Source organism: Podarcis muralis, chromosome 18 (assembly GCF_964188315.1).
Source record: "Podarcis muralis chromosome 18, rPodMur119.hap1.1, whole genome shotgun sequence".
Classification (NCBI taxonomy): domain Eukaryota; kingdom Metazoa; phylum Chordata; class Lepidosauria; order Squamata; family Lacertidae; genus Podarcis; species Podarcis muralis.
The window spans coordinates 9,241,289-9,253,958 of NC_135672.1; the positions used below are offsets into that span (position 1 = coordinate 9,241,289).

Consider the following 12,670-nt stretch of genomic DNA (forward strand, 5'->3'; position numbering starts at 1 on the left):
CCCCGCGGCGGGGTGAGCTCCCGTTGTTCGGTCCCAGTGCCTGCCAACCTAGCAGTTCGAAAGCACCCCCGAGTGCAAGTAGATAAATAGGGACCGCTTACCAGCGGGAAGGTAAATGGCATTCCGTGTGCTGCGCTGGCTCGCCAGATACAGCTTGTCACGCTGGCCACGTGACCTGGAAGTGTCTCTGGACAGCGCTGGCTCCCGGCCTCTTGAGTGAGATGGGCGCACAATCCTAGAGTCTGTCAAGACTGGCCCGTATGGGCAGGGGTACCTTTACCTTTCTCCTTTATTAATATTCTGATCCTTAATATTTACTACCACATATTCTTATTCTCTGCTCTCTGCTTTTTCACCTTGCCAACAAAGGTCCGTGTAGTTAAAGCTATGGTTTTCCCAGTAGTGATGTATGGAAGTGAGAGCTGGACCATAAAGAAGACTGATCGCTGAAGAATTGGTGCTTTTGAATTATGGTCTGGAGGAGACCCTTGAGAGTCCCATGGACTGCAAGAAGATCAAACCTCTCCATTCTGAAGGAAATCAGCCCTGAGTGCTCACTGGAAGGACAGATCCTGAACCTGAGGCTCCAAGACTTTGGCCACCTCATGAGAAGAGAAGACTCCCTGGAAGAGACCCTGATGTTGGGAAAGATGGAGGGCACAAGGAGAAGGGGACGACAGAGGACGAGATGGTGGGACAGTGTTCTTGAAGCTACCAGCATGAGTTTGACCAAACTGCGGGAGGCAGTGGAAGACAGGAGTGCCTGGCGTGCTCTGGTCCAGGGGGTCACCAAGAGTCGGACACGACTAACCGACTAAACAACAACATTCTTATTCTACCCCTAAGCCTATTTATTACTTCCAAAAATTTTCTATTTCTCTTATATCACAATATTGAGCTAAATATTCTTTAAATTCCTTGCAATCCTCTTGTATCTCCTCTTCTTCCTGACTGCGGATTCTTCCAGTCAGGTCGACCAGCTCCAAAAACTCCAACATCTTCATCTGCCATTCTTCCATTGTTGGTATTTCTTGCGATTTCCAGTTTTTTGGCTAACCTCCGCGGGAAATTACTGCCCTTTATTCCACGGAATACTTTGGCCACCTCATGAGAAGAGAAGACTCCCTGGAAAAGACCCTGGTGTTGGGAAAGATGGAGGGCACAAGGAGAAGGGGACGACAGAGGACAAGATGGTGGGACAGTGTTCTCGAAGCTACCAGCATGAGTTTGACTAAACTAAACAACAACAACAAATTCCACGTAGGAGATCTCGCTCTGGGGGAAAGGTGTCTGGTTATCATCGGCCTTTTGTTCCTGCCAGCCAGCCGGGCTCCCCCTCCCTCCCGTGGCTTCAGACATTGATCTGCTAACTCTCTGGCATTCGTCTCCCGACAGCCATCAGCTAATAAACTTTGGTCCGCAGAGTCCAAGGCCGGCCAACACTTCACTTTGGGTAATTTCTCCGAACGGGTGAAGAGCTCTCGCCTCGGCTGCAGCTGGAGAAGGTAAGGGGGAAACTGCCCCAATATGCCCGGGTGTGCCCAGCTCGCCTCTTCCTGCCCCGCACCCAGAGACAGAGGGTGCGACAGGCAGGTGTCCAACCGGTGCTGTTTTGTAAAAGCGCAGGCCTGTTGAGTGCCTGCCAGGAATAGGATTGTAAAAGCCGAGGAGCCTTAAAGGGCGCTTACTAAGGGGGTTGGTTTGGATGACCCTTGGAGGCCTTTCCAATTCTATGAAATATTGGAGCAAGCTTTCTGTTATAAGTGCATTTGACTTGGGAGTTTCCTTCACGGCAAAGTCTTCCAGAGCTCTTGGAAAGGGATCTGGGATCCCTTTTAGACAACTGCGGTGGAGAGTCTGTTTTTTAAGGATGCAGGTTCGCTTCCATGCTCGCCTGCCCTGCTCCCTTTTGATTTGTAGAGCTGAGCTGCGGCAGCAAAATGTTTCATTTTGCGTAGGCGTTGATGTGGCATCTTGGACGCGCTTAGGCTTTCTGATGGTGGAGTCAAAATGGATTCTGCTTGCACTTTTGATCTATGGAGTGATTCGATCAAATCTTGTCCTGTTTGAAAAGAAAGGTGGTTGCAGGGGGGGATACTGAGGCAGAAGGGGGAGGGGGGAATAATGGGTGAGTGAATGGAGAGATTTGGACAATATAATTGGTGTTCTCTGTCGTCATACCCTCCCCACCGTCTGAAGTTTGGGATCAATATTTTCATCCGGTGTGTTATTGATTATGTCGCCCCCTGCCACCGCCGTGCGAATGAATGGCTCAATGATCATGTAAAGAATTGCATTGGTCAATTTGGCCACGGCAAACAGCAACCCGGAATAATGTTGGTGTTTTTGCAGAACCCAAACTGCAGCAGAACGGAAACACTGCTGTACACAGCAGATTCTGAGAGGAATGGGTGGAAATGAGCCCTTTCACACCCCTAAGGTAAAGGTAAAGGTACCCCTGACCATTAGGTCCAGTCGTGGCCGACTCTGGGGTTTCTGCTCTCATCTCGCTTTATTGGCCGAGGGAGCTGGCGTACAGCTTCCAGGTCATGTGGCCAGCAGGACTAAGCCGCTTCTGGCAAACCAGAGCAGCACACGGAAACGCCATTTACCTTCCCGCCGGAGTGGTACCTATTTATCTACTTGATCTTTGAGGTGCTTTCGAACTGCTAGGTTGGCAGGAGCAGGGACCGAGCAACGGGAGCTCACCCTGTCGCGGGGATTCGAACCGCCGACCACCTGATCGGCAAGTCCTAGGCTCTGTGGTTTAACCCACAGCGCCACCCGCGTCCCTTTCACATCCCTAGTAGCGTTCAAAATTCCCCAGGTACCAGGCATGTTTTGCAACTGGTGGCGGGTCAAGTTGCAACTATGTGGAGATTTCTGTTGGCAGCCACAGCTGGTGACCACAGTTAAAAAAACCTCTTTCTTGGTCCATAGTTAATTTCCATTTCCATTATGTGTGCTTCTCCTTCTTGGATTCTGGGACAAGCGAATTGTTGTTAGAGTAAGCTGCACTCAAGAAATGCAGCTGAGATCATAGAATCGTGGAACCGCAACATTGGAAGGGACCCCGAGGGGGAATAGATGTTCCGTTGTGGCAACCAAGACCTAGGTTTAAGTGGTGGCTCTGTGGTCTAAACTACTGAACCTTTTGGGCTTACCGATTGGAAAGTCGGCGGTTTGAATCCCTGCTATGGAGCAAGCTCCCGTTGCTCAGTCCCACCTCCTGCCAACCTAGCAGTTCAAAAGAACACCGGCACAAGTAGATAAATAGGTACCACTGTGGTGGGAAGGTAAACGGCGTTTCCATGCGCTCTGGTTTCTGTCACGGTGTCCCATTGTGCCAGAAGCGGTTTAGTCCCGCTGGCTACATGACCCGGAAAGCTGTCTGTGGACAAACGCCAGTTCCCTCGGCCGGAAAGCGAGAAGAGCACCGCAGCCCCGTAGTCGCCTTTGACTGGACTTAACCATCCAGAGTTCCTTTACCTTTACCTTTTTTTATGTACCCGGGTTTCTGACCTGGCAGCAACCCTATTTGTTGTTGTTGTTTAGTCGTTTAGGCGTGTCCAGCTCTATGTGACCCCCTGGACCAGAGCACGCCAGGCACTCCTGTCTTCCACTGCCTCCCGCAGTTTGGTCAAACTCATGCTGGTAGCTTCGAGAACACTATCCCACCATCTCATCCTCTGTCGTCCCCTTCTCCTTGTGACCTCCATCTTTCCCAACATCAGGGTCTTTTCCAGGGAGTCTTCTCTTCTCATGAGGTGGCCAAAGTCTTGGAGTCTCAGCTTCAGGATCTGTCCTTCCCGTGAGCACTCAGGGCTGATTTCCTTCAGAATGGATAGGTTTGATATTCCTGCAGTCCATGGGACTCTCAAGAGTCTCCTCCAGCACCACAATTCAAAAGCATCCATTCTTTGGCGATCAGCCTTCTTTATGGTCCAGTTCTCACTTCCATACATCACTACTGGGAAAACCATAGCTTTCACTATACGGATCTTTGTTGGCAAGGTGATGTCTCTGCTTTTTAAGATGCTGTCTAGGTTTAGACAGCATCTTAAAAAGCAAGGACAACCCTATCTGAGGACTGCTTAAAAGTCCTGCGAGTCTCACGATCCTAAACAAAACTCAAGGCGTCACATTAGGAGTGGGAACCAGGAAGAGTTTCGGTGTCAAATTAAATTTTAAAAAATTAGGCAAATTTAAAAAATTGAACCCTATCCTTTTTCACGCCAAAAGGCAGGCTTGACGTTTTGTAATGAGTGTTGCTGGAGAGTTGGAAAACATTCCAAGATCCTGAACTGTTTCCACTGCCCCCGTTTCCCGGGAGAAGCCCCTGTTTCTCGGCTGCCTCTCTGAGATAGAACAATGGTCTTATTATGTCAAGCATCTTTGGGCCTTTTGGGCGATGCTACGCATGCAGTTTTGAAATGCACGGGAGCGCAAACACTGCTGTCTGTCTCGCCTGGGTTTCTAGATGTGAGATATCTGAGGGGCAAGAGGGAGCGACCTTATGTGGACCATACTTTCGTCCGGCGCAGTGTCGGGTCGTTGTTTTTTGTAGTCACCTTTTTTTTGTTTATTAAGCTTTAAAACATTTGCGTGGGTTAAACCACAGAGCCTAGGGCTTGCCGATCGGAAGGTCGGCGGTTCGAATCCCTGCGATGGGTTGAGCTCCCATTGCTGGGTCCCTGCTCCTGCCAGTTCGAAAGCATGTAAAAGTGCAAGTAGATAAATAGGTACTGCTCCGGTGGGAAGGTAAACGGTGTTTTCATGCGCTGCTCTGGTTCGCCAGAAGCGGCTTAGTCCTGCTGGCCACATGACCCGGAAGCTGTACGCTGGCTCCCTCTGCCAGTAAAGTGAGATGAGCGCCACAACCCCAGAGTTGGCCACGACTGGACCTAATGGTCAGGGGTCCCTTTACCTTTACCTTTTATATATTCCATATACATTTCTCTTTCACTTCGACTTCCCACCTTTCCCTCCGTGCCTTTCTCAATCCCATTTTACTATTATTTATTAAATTGGCACACCGCCCTATAAAAAACACCATCTGACATCTGGTGGGAGGGTGTTCCACAGGGCGGGTGCCACTACCGAGAAGGCCCTCTGCCTGGTTCCCTGTAACCTCACTTCTCGCAGGGAGGGAACCGCCAGAAGGCCCTCGGAGCTGGACCTCAGAGCTGGACGATGGGGGTAGAGATGCTCCTTCAGGTATACTGGACCGAGGCCGTTTAGGGCTTTCAAGGTCAACACCAGCACTTTGAATTGTGCTTGGAAACATCCTGGGAGCCAATGGAGGTCTTTCAAGACCGGTGTTATGTGGTCTCGGCGGCCGCTCCCAGTCACCAGTCTAGCTGCCGCATTCTGGATGAGTTGTAGTTTCTGGGTCACCTTCAAAGGTAGCCCCACGTAGAGCGCATTGCAGTAGTCTAAGCGGGAGATAACCAGAGCATGCACCACTCTGGCAAGACAGTCTGCTGGCAGGGAGGGTCTCAGCCTGAGTACCAGATGGAGCTGGTAAACAGTTGTTCTCTTACTTTTGCTGTTCGTTCCGCCAGTTCCGCACAGCACACTTGCTTTAAAATCCATTATTCTACTGTTGGTGTATATCCTCTTCTTTCCAGTTCTGTGCATATAAGATCTTGGCTGCTGTTGTTGCATGTGTAAATAAATTTTTGGAGGGTGTCTGTCCAGAGCAGTGTTGAAGGCCCTAACCCACAACAGCCCTCTAGGCAGTGGTGTAGCAAGGTAGGTGGTACCCAGGGCACAAAAAAGCTGTAAACTTTTCCCTTTTCTTGTGAGGAATCCTATTTGGAATAAGGGAATTTCCCTTAAAAGGGGAAAATTGACAGCTATGACCCCCCAAAAAAAATTATTAAAAGAAGGAAAAATAAGATATTTACAGAGGAGGGGGTCTCCGCCAGTTGTTCCAAGAGATTCTGGGGACTGAACCTGGAACATGCAAAGCTTGTGCGCTGTTGTTGTTGTTTAGTCGTTTAGTCGTGTCCGCCTCTTCGTGACCCCCTGGACCAGAGCACGCCAGGCACTCCTGTCTTCCAGTGCCTCCCGCAGTTTGGTCATACTCATGTTGGTCTCTTCGAGAACACTGTCCCACCATCTCGTCCTCTGTCGTCCCCTTCTCCTTGTGCCCTCCATCTTTCCCAGCATCAGGGTCTTTTCCAGGGAGTCTTCTCTTCTCATGAGGTGGCCAAAGTCTTGGAGCCTCAGCTTCACGATCTGTCCTTCCAGTGAGCACTCAGGGCTGATTTCCTTCAGAATGGAGAGGTTTGATCTTCTTGCCGTCCATGGGACTCTCAAGAGTCTCCTCCAGCACCAGAATTCAAAAGCATCCATTCTTCAGTGATCAGCCTTCTTCATGGTCCAGTTTTTCTGAATGGAGAAGTTGGATCTTCTTGCCCAAGAAAGCTTGTGCTCTACCACCAAGCTAAAAACAAATCAAGATTCCAGTCCTCATTGTTCTGGGTGGAAGAAGCTGCCTCGCAGCCCAGTTTGACTCTCCAGGGACTCAAGCAGAGAAGCGGCTTTCCCGGCCGCTCCTGCCTGTTCCTCTTCAGCAGAAATGGAAACGGATTGAACTTGGAACCCTCCCTGTGAAAAACACGTGCTTTGCTGGGCTCAGTTCGCGGTGACTTTATAACCAGATCGGTGCTGAGATTAAATGCCCCATCGAACAGTCCTAAGCTGGTAGCGGTTGTGGTTTTTTTTTTCTTCAAAGGATAACGGTTACAACCCAGACTGACGCAGAAAACCGTTTAGGCAGGGGTAGGCAACCTAAATGGGACGCAGGTGGCGCTGTGGGTTAAACCACAGAGCCTAGGACTTGCCGATCAGAAGGTCGGCGGTTCGAATCCCTGCAATGACGGGGTGAGCTCCTGTTGCTCGGTCCCTGCTCCTGCCAACCTAGCAGTTCAAAAGCACGTCAAAGTGCAAGTAGATAAATAGGTACCGCTCCGGCGGGAAGGTAAACGGTGTTTCCGTGCGCTGCTCTGGTTCGCCAGAAGCGGCTTAGTCCTGCTGGCCACATGACCCGGAAGCTCCCTCGGCCAATAAAGCGAGATGAGCGCCGCAACCCCAGAGTCGTCCACGACTGGACCTAATGGTCAGGGGTCCCTTTACCTTTACACAACCTAAAGCCCGGGGGCCCAGGATGCAGCCCAATCGCCTTCTCAATTCCAGGAATCAGCATGTTTTTACATGAGTAGAATGTGTGCTTTTATACAAAATGCAAGTCTGGGTTATTTGTGGGGCACAGGAATTCGTTCATTTCTTTCCCCAAAATATAGTCTGGCCCACCACATGGTCTGAGGGGCGGTGGACCGGCCCACAGCTGAAAAAGGTTGCTGACCCCTGCGTTTAGGAGCAAAGGAGGTTCTCATACCCTCCGACATTTCTCTGATGAAGCTAGGGACAACGTATTCCCTCACCATAATAGTAATCATAATAATTTTTATTTTTTTATACCCTGTCCATCTGACTGGTTTGGGTTGCCCCAGCCACTCTGGGCGGCTTTGAACATACAGCGGTACCTCGGGTTACATACGCTTCAGGTTACAGTCTCCGCTAACCCAGAAATAGTACCTCGGGTTCAGAACTTTGCTTCAGGATGAGAACAGAAATCATGCAGCAGCAGCAGCAGGAGGAGGAGGCCCCATTAGCTAAAGTGGTGCTTCAGGTTAAGAACAGTTTCAGGTTACGAACGGACCTCCGGAACGAATTAAGTACTTAACCCGAGGTACCACTGTATATATAAACAGAATAAAACATTTTAAAAGAAACAAGCTTCCCCGTACAGGGTTGCCAGGGCAGAGGAAATGGTGTGTTAATGGAATAAATAAATAACTCTGTTGTAGCAGAAGCAACAGGAAGTCCTGTGGTAAACATTTTTTTTCTTTTTTGCTGACCGGTTGCAAAGGCAGTATTTATTGAGTCTCTGTCCGTCTGTTTGTCTTTCTGTATCAATGCGCATGTCTGGGATGTGGTTAAGAGGGGAACAAACGAGGTCAGAGGCAACTGCCATGCAGAAAATGAAACCCAGCAATAATTTCATGTTATCAGCATTGGCCATTCACAAAGCAGTTGCTGATAAGACGAGCATCTTGCCCTCTGTACGTTGTAAGCTGAGACAGGCATGCAGAGAGTACCGGGTCCGAGTCCTGACAGCAGCCCAGCAGCTGCCTGAAACCTCGGAGAGCGGCTGCCAGTTTGTGTAGACACTACTGAGCTCGATGAATAATGATAAAAAGGTCAAGAGACCCCTGACCGTTAAGTCCAGCCGTGGCTGACTCTGGAGTTGCAGCGCTCATCTCGCTTTATTGGCCGAGGGAGCCGGCATACAGCTTCCGGGTCATGTGGCCAGCAGGACTAAGCCGCTTCTGGCGAACCAGAGCAGCGCACAGAAATGCTGTTTACCTTCCCGCTGGAGCGGTACCTATTTATCTACTAACAATGGGAGCTCACCCCATCGCAGGGATTCGAACCGCCGACCTTCTGATCGGCAAGCCCTAGGCTCTGTGGTTTAACCCACAGCGCCACCCGCGTCCCTCCTTTGCAAGCCTACTCGGAGTTAAATACCATCTGTGAATCATTTTCAAGTCCTTCAAAGAATAACATGCTGTGAACTTCAAGTCACTTTTCCAGAGTTTTCCCCAGAGGTTAAAATCTATATTGTGACCTATATCTATTGCCCAGCGTGTCACAGAGCTCAAACTCAGACCAACAGCTTTGCTATGGTTTTATTAAGAATGGTTGCAGGTCGTTTGGCTATTTCTTTTCGGGCAAGCCAAGCTAAAAGATGTCAGACTTCCTGCAAGGAGCTTCAATTTCCGATTACAGCAATCTCTTCCAGCTATAATTAACCTTCTAAGTCAAGGCCCTCAGCTCTGATTCATACCAATATTCCATCCAGCCCTCTGGGCCTTTCAAGATCTGTCGACTGAAGCGGCCATCTCACTTTGCCCAACGATAGGGCCGGAACTGTTTGTCTTTTGGCTCTCCAAAGCTGCAGGGTTTTTGCCACCAAAGCAAGTGGATCCCGTGGGGCAGAGGTAGAGGTCGACTCCCCTGGCTTTGGCTGCTGGCTACCAAAGGCTTCTTGGCTCCCATGCGCGCGCACACACCAACATCTCCCTCTCTCATTTCCGGAGAGACACAGAATGCAAACCCATCTGTGTTGCTTCGGCAGGAAGCCGTGAGCATGAAGCTCTCTCGTGACGCAGGTTATTTATAGCCCCTTATCACAGTCCTGTCATATTGGCAAGGCCTTTAAAAACAAGAATTGTACCCCGCATGGCTGGGTGCCCACGGTGCATGGGACGGTGCACTGGGTACCCCCCCCCCCAGCAGCTTGCCGTTGCAAAACTCAGGTGCCCGTGCCAAGGGACGGATCCCTGCGCAAACCTTGCTTGGCCACGTCAGGCCACATTCCCAAAAATGCCGTTCCTCTGCAGCAGCAGGCTGCAGACACCTCTTCCGCCCTTACTTGTCCTCCGCACATTGAACAGACAAGGCAGGTTTGCTTTTTTCCACCAAAGCAACAACAAGCACTTTGCCTTCCATATGAACCTACCCAGACCTGAGATCATCCTCTGATACCCTTCCTCATGTGTCTCCTCCTTGAGAGGTCCGGAGGGTGGCAACACAAGAACAGGGCCTTTTCTGCAGTGCCTCCCCATTTCTGGAATGCTCTCCCCAGGGAAGTTCACCTGGCGCCTTCATTATACATCTTATGGGCCAGGTGAAAATGTTCCTCTTTAACCAGGCCTTTGGTCGATTAACACCTCATACTGCTTTTAAATGGGAAGTGTGTAGGTTGGTGGGGGGGTGTTATTGGGTCGTTCTCGTTTTTATTATTTCTTTTTTTATCTTGTGATTTTATGCTGAGACCTGCGGATATAGGGTGGCATAAAGGTAAAGGTAAAGGCACCTCGCTTTATTGGCCGAGGGAGCCAGTGTACAGCTTCCAGGTCATGTGGCCAGCATGCCTAACCTGCTTCTGGCGAACCACAGCAGCGCATGGAAACGCCGTTTACCTTCCCGCCGGAGTGGTACCTATTTATCTACTTGCACTTTGATGTGCTTTGGAACTGCTAGGTTGGCAGGAGCAGGGACCGAGCAATGGGAGCTCACCCCGTTGCGGGGATTCGAACCGCCGACCTTCTGATCAGCAAGTCCTAGGCTCTGTGGTTTAATCCGCAGCGCCACCCACATCCCATCTGAAGAACAGGGCCTTTTCTGCAAAAAAAACCAGAGTCCTTTCTGTTGGGGATTATTCAGACTGAAATTCCCAGGTGTCAAAAAAAGAAAAGAAAAGAAAAAAAGGTTATTTATGTGTGCCATTACTGCAGCCTGGGTTTTGTTAACCCAAAAATGGAAAACAAGTGAGGTCCCAACCAAAGAAGAATGGCCACTTAAACTGATGGAATATGCTCAGATGCAGACTTAACATATAGAATAAGAGAACAAGAAGAGCATAAGAGAACATTTAGAGAAGATTGGAAAACATTTATTGAATATATGGGGGGGGGGGGTTGTATACACCTGAAAACGTTGGCAGCCTTAATATAAATTCAACAGTGTAAATAAGTTTTGACGGATGTAATAATGGAAAACTGAATGGTATAGTTTTTGTAAAATATGCAGGGGTTTATGGTATGCAAAATGAACCATGGAAAGAGAAGAAGTCATTGATATCTTAAGGGTGTAAAAAATGAGCACGTTAAGTTGTGGGACAAAATTTAATTTAAAAATTATATGCATGGGTTTGAGCAGGACAAATAATGAGCAAACCACGGTTTGGTGTCACAAGCGAGCCAGGCCTGTAAGTGAAGATTTGACCTTTTTTAAACTGTAAGGTCTTCAGGGCAGAGAGCTGTCCTCTTAACGCCCTAAAAAATACCAGGCACATGGAGGGAACATATTTACTGAATGTTCTGAGAATGTGCAAAGTCGTGCCCGGACCACTTAGTTATCGCAGCCCCTGAGATAAGGGGATTAGAGGATAAAGACCTTCTGCGTTGTTTTTCAGAGGCCTGGTAATTGCAGGTCAAAGCTGCGACTGAGCTCAGGGTTGGGAGTCGAAGCAGACGCCAGATTTGGTGAAAAGGAAAAAGCGTGTGCGCGCGCACACACACACGGCACACACATCAGTTCCCATCCAGGCAGAAACAAGGCCCTGGTTGTTTCCCAGAGACAATTCCCAGCCTCACAGCCCTCCCCGCAGCCATGTCCTCGCTTCCTTTCCAAGAAATCCGGAGATCTGGTGTCAGCACAACCCTCTAACCCTCTCGCTGAACAGACATTGCCCCGTCCGGATCGTCGGGAGAGATGCGAAGGCAATCGCTCTCCGGTGACATGTCAGCAGCTCTCGGCGCCAGATTAGGCGAACGAGGGATCTGTGGGGTTTTTTTTTTTGCTGATGTGCTGTCCAAAGATCAACTCGTGTTCAGGATCAGATAGGGCGGGAGGGGGGGAAAGAGGAGCGTTTGGAGTCAAAGGGTGAGGTCTGCCTGGGGGAATCCCTGGCTAGCCAAACAAGGTTGCCTCGCTTGAGGACTGCTGACTGGGTAGGGCAGAGGAAATGTGCGCGCCACCGTCTGAAGGGACAAGAGGAAGCCCACCAGTTAGTTCTTCCTTCCTTCCTTCCTTCCTTCCTTCCTTCCTTCCTTCCTTCCTTCCTTCCTTCCTTTCTTTCTCTCTTTCTCTCTTTCTCTCTTTCTCTCTTTCTCTCTCTTCCTCCCTCCAACAGGACCAGGCCAAGAGCCAAAAATGTGTCTCTATGCGAGGGAGAGAGGCATCCGAAACTGATTGCAAAATGACCAGCAGGAAACAGTGTTCACGACACTGCGGGAAACCATTCAAGTCCCGTTCACAACCTGCATTTATAACACTACAATACAGCTTTAAATAGCCACTGTGGCTTCCCCCAAAGGATTCTGGGAACTGTGGTGAAATATTCTCAGGGCATAGCTGTCAACGTTTCCCTTTTTTAAAGGGAAATTTCCTTATTCCAAATAGGATTCCTCGCGGGAAAAGTTGACAGCTATGACTCGGAGTCCTGTAGTGATTTCATGCTCTTTACTGCAGCTTGTAAAACAGGGATTTTGTTGCCCCCACAAACCTCAGGCTTTTATATACATTACAGTGGTTAAGTACTTAATTCGTTCCAGAGATCCGTTCTTAACCTGAAACTGTTCTTAACCTGAAGCACCATTTTAGCTAATGGGGCCTCCCGCTGCCACCACTGCACAATTTCTGTTCTCATCCTGAAACAAAGTTCTTAACCTGAAGCACTATTTCTGGGTTAGCAGAGTCTGTAACCTGAAGCGTATGTAACCTGAAGCGTCTGTAACCCAAGGTACCACTGTATTTACACACTGAGTCCCGTCTGATTGGCTGATTCTGCTTCCCTCCTGGAGCCTGATTGGTCTCCTCCTGCAAGCCAATCAGTTGTTGCATTCTAGGGTCCTACCTGCCTATTGATCTAGGATCCAAGGTTTGTACATAATATGTGGTCTGTTAAGAGGGCTGAGAGTTGGCCAGGACTGTCCTATTCCATACCCTCCAAACATTTCTCCGATGAAAATATAGGGACATCCCATTCCATCGTAATGATTTTGCTATTTATACCCCACCCATCTTACTGGGT

General features: G+C 49.3%; 1 protein-coding gene across 1 annotated transcript in view; it reads left to right on the plus strand.

Annotated features, from left to right (window-relative positions):
- Positions 1–1,358: 1,358 nt before the first annotated feature.
- CERS4 (ceramide synthase 4) overlaps positions 1,359–12,670 on the plus strand; it is a 94,398-nt gene continuing 83,086 nt past the window's right edge. The window contains exon 1 of the mRNA XM_028713529.2: positions 1,359–1,505. The gene's annotated coding sequence lies outside the window, so the exon portion shown is untranslated. The remainder of the gene's footprint in view (positions 1,506–12,670) is intronic.